Source organism: Canis lupus, chromosome 7, assembly GCF_048164855.1.
Source record: "Canis lupus baileyi chromosome 7, mCanLup2.hap1, whole genome shotgun sequence".
NCBI classification, from domain to species: Eukaryota; Metazoa; Chordata; class Mammalia; order Carnivora; family Canidae; genus Canis; species Canis lupus.
The window spans coordinates 36,309,534-36,316,179 of record NC_132844.1 but is presented as its reverse complement, the minus strand read 5'-3'; positions in this window follow the sequence as shown (position 1 = coordinate 36,316,179).

Sequence of the window (6,646 nt, the reverse complement as noted above, 5' to 3'; positions counted from 1 at the left end):
GACAGATGAAGCAATAAATACTGTTTCCTAATCAACTATCTCCTAGCAGGAGTAGAGCTATGACATCACACTTGGAAGGAATAGGTCCCATAATCAGGAAGGCAGCATGATCTTTCAGAGGCATTATGTTTCCCTTTCAGAGCTTTAACTTCCAGATTCTTAGATTCAAAATTTAAATTTGTTTTTCAAAATTGTAAAACCTAAAAAGCATCACCTAGTATTGTTTAGTATCCCCTGTGTGTGTGTGTGTGTGTGTGTGTGTGTGTGTGCATGTGATGGACAGATAGGGGACTTCTTTTCACAAAACCAACATGACTGTATTGTTGGTTGAAAACTGAGTTCTATATGCGTGAAGAGAAATTATGATACAAATACTATTTGCTGGCAGTGACTTAGATAAATGCAGGAGAAAGTAAAAATTTAAGGAAAGCTAGAGGGAAATATATCATTGTATATCTGTCATCATGAAAAACCCAGGAATTCAGGATGTGGATAATAAATTAGATAGAACTAGAATAAGGAAATGAAATCTTTACCTCTCTAATATTACAGGAGAAATAAGATTTTAAAAGAATCAATGTATTAACTCTCTTCTGATGTACTTATGCATTTGAGAATACCTAAATTTATTTTCTATCCAGTAGAGAGCAGTCAAAGTCCATGATGCTCTTTTAAAATCCATGCCTCAGAATTACAGGCACATGGCTGTTAACACTATTATCTCATCCAGGTCCTAGCTAAGTAAGGGCTAGAACACTGGTCTGGTGGTGTTTCCTGGATACCAAATTTCTTCTCACATTTGTCTTTTATATTAAATAAAACACATAATTATTCCACATTAATTTATATGGAAGTTGATTTGCACAGAAATGAAGACATATATTGAGCTTGTGGCCAATTGCTTTAAAAAAACCTATGGGAGCACAAACTACGGTATTAGAATTTATTAACATAGGGAAAAACTCATAGCATGAGAGTTGGGTAAACTTAGAACTCCTGGAAAGAATACCCTAACTTAAGTGCCACCAGACAAGCAAGACTTGTACTGTATGCCATCTTCATGGCAATATTAGTGAAATAGAGAGAGTTTTGGCTGGTAAACAAGCTAAGGAAAAATTAAGAATCACAAAGAGAAGATTAGATGGAATATGCATGTGGGCCTTACCAGACTTCATCTTTGCTATTTTTCTCTGTTCTTTCCCTGTTCCAAAGGAGATTAAAATATGGAGGGATACTATCTAGTTATATAGTTAGAAAGTACACCTTACCATTTTTTCTTAGTTGTCCGTGGGTTTTATTTACTGTCAAAAACCTGTGAGTACAGATAATTTCTGCTTTTCAGAAGGAGCATATTCCCAGAAAATAGTTCTGAAGGAGGACTGCCAAGAGGATGCACATATTGTCCTATTCTCTGACTAGCCTCATTGACAGAAACCAACTTGACCTGTCACTGAGTAAATGCACCTGGAAATGAAGAATGAGGTATATTAGGATAGTGGCAAAATGAAGAGTTTTAATATATACGTGTGTGTGTGTGTGTATATATATATATACAGGTTCATCTTTCCTCTTTATAAAATTAATGTGCACTGAGGGTAGGTAGGTTCATAGAGTGCACTAAAATGCCTCTTGATTCATGCAGCAATGATACTATCGATCCCTTATGAGTAAGACATAGAGTTTAAGGCAATTTTTTTTTTTTCCAGTAGTGATGTTGCCACAGATGGCTGCATCCTGTGATTTGGCCATCTTTACAACCAAAGTCATACACTTTAATTGGTGGGCCAGAGTTAGGTATGTAATTTGTGGCCACGAAGTAGACTGGAACTAACTACCTCACATGTGGTGAGCTTGAATGTCAGCCTAATCAGCTAGACGTTTGCCAGCTGTACTAGTGTATCACAGGGACCATTGTTACAGATGGTTTGTTACCACCGTTAACAAGCTCTTGTAGTTTTCTTTAAAATGCGTGCGTTCATTGAAGTTCACACTTGTGTTGCTGAGGAATTAAAAATAAGTTTAAATTTGGCAGTAATATTTTTCTTAAGGTATTAAGATCATCAACAATGAAATAAGAACTAGTATTTTTTTAAAGAGAGAGAGGATGAGTTGGGAAGGGGTGAGGGAGAGGGAGAAGCAGACTCTCTGCTGAACAGGGAGCCCGGGGTAGGCTGGATCACAGAACTCTGGGATCATGACCTGAGCCAAAGGCAGATACTTAACCAACTGAGCCACCCAGGCACCCGGGAAGTAGTTTTTGAGTAAGTTTGCAGATTCCCTTTTCCATCTATTATGAAATTTACTAAAAATTTCACTTCCTTGGGTAGTGTTTATTAATTAAAAACACTGACTTATTAAAATTATAATTTAGTCATACTCTAAATACTCTAAATTGATTAGTAACTAGGTTAGTTTTATTTTAGACACAATACAGAGATACATGTCATCATGCCTCCTTGTGTCTACACTTGAATGAGACCATATAGTGTAGTGATGAAAACTTGGAATTTAGAGTTAGGAGATCTGATAATCCTGTAACCTAAAGATCTTTATGCTTTCAACACGCCATACTTTTCACTGCATAAATAAGAACCATAGTCAGTACGTATATGAATAGGGCAGATTGGGTCCCATGTATCAGTGGCAACAAGAGATGGGTTTGGTGAGCTTTAGGTCCCCATCACCCCCATAATTTCCATCAGCTCTTCAACCTACTCTTTGATTTGGATAATGCCTATTTTGCCCTGACTTGTTTAAAATGTTATATACATCAAGCCTCAGAACAAGTCCTATAGCCCCTTGTTCCAGTCAGATTATTGCCCTAAGCCATTTCTACAGAGAAATAATTCTGAGGGTAAAAGTGATGATAGAGTTCAATAGGAAGGTCCTATTCCAAACCTCAATCAGAGTTTGAAGTTGAACTTTGGGGTGATCAGCCCATCTCAGGATGAATGCACAGTTTTGATGTGAATGACATGAATTAGGTCAGGTGGGGGCTCTGAGACAGGGATAAATACTAGAGCAGAAAGACATTTCAAAGAGAAAGGCTGGGTAGATTTGGTATATGGGAGAATGTATGGCCCAGTGAGAGGAAAACACAAAACATGATTGCACATTTTGGGGTCTATGAAAGGGATCATTTTGTGGAGAAGAAAGATGAATCCTACTGTAGACATGTGGAAGCCTGAGTGGCCCTAAGGTGTCTTAGACGAAATGTTCTTTAGATTTCTTTAGACATGATTTGGAATGCTGGTCAGAGATACAACTGGAGACATAGATTTAAGTGTAGATGAGAAATAACTTTGCTTATCCATATCTTTTCTTTTACTAACATACTTAGAATTCTCTTTGTTCCTTTGATAACAATGGGAGTTGGGAATTTTTTGCTATTATGTTTAGTTTAATCTCTTGCAGTGTTTCAATGCTTAACAATATTCTCTGGCAATTAGGCCTCCTACACCTGACCAGGCATATGTCCACAGATGATTCAGGATGCATGTTTTTATTCCTATGATATAGAGACTATGCTGTTTTTCTGCCTCCAGAATTTCTTGCAAAACTTCATGGTAGATCTGGCTGGTATTGGAAATCTGATCCAAGAAAAGCCTAAACAAATCTATTTTACACATTATATAGACACAGCAACCAGATAAAATAATTTTAAAGATTTTAAAACTGTTATTTATGCTACCATTCAGATGTAATTATATTTAACCTCTGAGAGCCTATATTTTGCATTTAAATGGTATGAGTAGTTTATTCTTTCCAGCAGATATTTGACAAGCTCTCCTACATTCTAAGCAGATTTCTAGGAGCTAGAGAAATAGTGTAGAATAAGATGGGTAATACACTAATCTACATACCATGGGGGTAGAGAGGCAAAATACATGTGAATTAATAAATGGAAGGTAATTTTACTTATTTTTAAAAATGATTCATTTATTTTAGAGAGAGAGAACAGAAGAGAGAACGAGAGAGAGAGAGAGAATCTCAAGTGGACTCTGTGCGGAGCATTGAGCCACACTTGGGACTCACTCTCACAACCCTTAGACCATGACCTGGGCTGAAACCAATAATTGGATGCTCAGCTGACTGTGCCACCCAGGTGCCCCGGAAAGTGATTTTAGATAGATTTAAGGTTATAAAGAATTTAAAATTGGGATATTGTTTTTTTTAAGTTTCTTTCACTTTTTAAAAAGATTTTATTTATTTATTCATGAGAGACACAGAGAGAGGCAGAAGGGAGAAGCAGTCTCCCCACGGGGAGCCTGATAAAGGACTTGATCCTGGGGCCCCAGAATCACGACCTGAACCAAAGGCAGACGCTCAACCACTGAGCAACCCAGGTGTCCCAAAATAGGGTATTGTAATAGAGAATTTAAGGGTGTTGGGTTTAATTTAAAATGGGTAGTCAATAAGGGGGTGATTTTTGCATTTGGAGATGAGAGACAAAAATATATTAGCAATGTGAAGACATGAGGTTGGCATTCCACTGAGAGTTAAGAGTAAGTGCAGACTCCAAGGTGGAAACAAGATTGGTCATTCATGGTACATAAAGTAGGGCGATGTGGTTGAGATGGCTGGAGAAGAGAGGCAGGAAGTATGGTAGAGAGGTAGTCAGAGACAGGTCAGGTATGTCTATGGACCATGGAAGATGATATGGATTTTATTCCTAGTGCAGTGGGAATTTATGCAGAAGAGTGAGTGCAGTAGCAATTCTAATTAATCACTTTTTTTTGTAATACTATTGTTTTCCAGTATGTGTGCATCTGCCTTTTTATTTTAATAAAAAATTAAAGTTTCTGTGTTCTAAAATTTTTACGTTAGAGTATTCCAACATCATGATGATACCTTATATGGATAGAAATGTACACTTTCTAGTGTATTATATTAGAGTATTCCAATATCTAGATAGCTTATGTGGATAGAAATATACATATTCTATTGTATTAAAAAGGTGCAGGAAATGTAATTGATCCAGTGTTCTCACAGACAATATAGGCTTGTACTGAACTGCATATTTTGTTAACCCAGTGAGACTGTGTGGGAGATAGTTCATCTTTGCCAGACGGTTCATCTAGTACCATAAAGACAAAGATGGGTCAAGATAAAAACATGTTTTCATTAAATGCTGTATTGTTGACTAATCTTTCTCAAACATCCAAAGCCATGGGTGTTTTTAAAACTATATTCTGAACCTGAATGTGAATTACAATGTTTTTTAAAGCTGGCTTTTGAAATGTTGGGAAAACATCACTTCAGTATTTTTACTTAATTTCACTTCATTCAGATGAACTCTAATGTGGTTTCCACAAATTATCTGACAATATCTTCCCCTTGGAAAAACAACAACAAAAACATAACTTTGCCTTTAGCAAAACTTTTTTTTTTTTTTTTTTTAACCACCTTTGCTTTGGGTTGGAGCTGACATCTTACTATTAAAATTTGGGGAATTATACTTTCTATTTGATAATAAAGTGTGCTGAGATTATATTCTTTACTTTGAAGTCTAGAGAGGATTTTATACGTCCTTAACTGTGGTGTGGGTGTATAGGGTTCCTTAAAGAATCTGCTTGGTAGTCTCCCCTAAGTGGGAAGAATGTTCTTGTGGGCCATCCTCTGACCTTCTTCACCTTGGACAGGGAAATAAGATGGACTAGATGAAGCTTTGATTCTTGTGGGTGTGTTTATGGAAAGTTCTTTGCTTGGATTCTTAAGAACCTAGAGGTGAAAAGATGGGGAGAAGAAAATGAGTATTTATTCCCTATTTCCAGTTATGAGCTCAGAACTCATTGAATGGAATTTGAAAGGTAAAGAGTATAGTCAGACTAGTCAGACAAGAATTATATCACAAATAATGTCTCCTGAAATTCATCTGCTAAGTTTGAGATATTGTTCCATACATATGTTTGTGTGTATGTATTCAGTTTTCATCTTTCTCAGTAGTTATGTTCTATAAAATTGCTGAGGACACTGAATTAGTGAATAGAAAATCATTGCTCCTAGGCAAAATTCAGGGTTAGGTTCCTATGGGCTTCTGGTTCCTTTTTTGTCACCTGATCAATAGGTAACCTTGTTTTATGTGTCTTTCTATCTAAATATTTTATTTAATATATATTATTCATTAACATTGAACTCAGAGCTAACAACATGAAGTTTTTCCTGACACACACATTTTCTCCATTAGGTACATCCCAGTCTTCCTGCATTTGGGAACACTAGAGAGCACTTCGACTCTACTCTTTGGTGTCCACTTTTTTTTTTAAAGATTTTATTTACTTATTTCGGGGTGGGGAGGGGCAGAGGGAGAGGGAGAGAATCTTAAGCAGACTTCCCCTTAGCATGAAGTCCGACATGGGGCTTGATCCCATGACCCTAAACAAGATCATGATGTAAGCTGAAATCAAGAGTCAGACACCTAACTCACTGAACCACACAGGGGCCCCTGGCATCCATTTTAAACAGTGAAATCTCATGTGTTGGGACAAAAATATAAAAAATATGACATTGAAGAGACTGTGAAAAGGACGCTTGTTTATGTCCTTTTAGTATGAGAGCTAAAACAAGAAGGCAGAGAAAATATTTATATTCAACGTAACCTGGGGATGTGCACATCAGGCAACTCAAATGTTTTGCCACTCTGCTC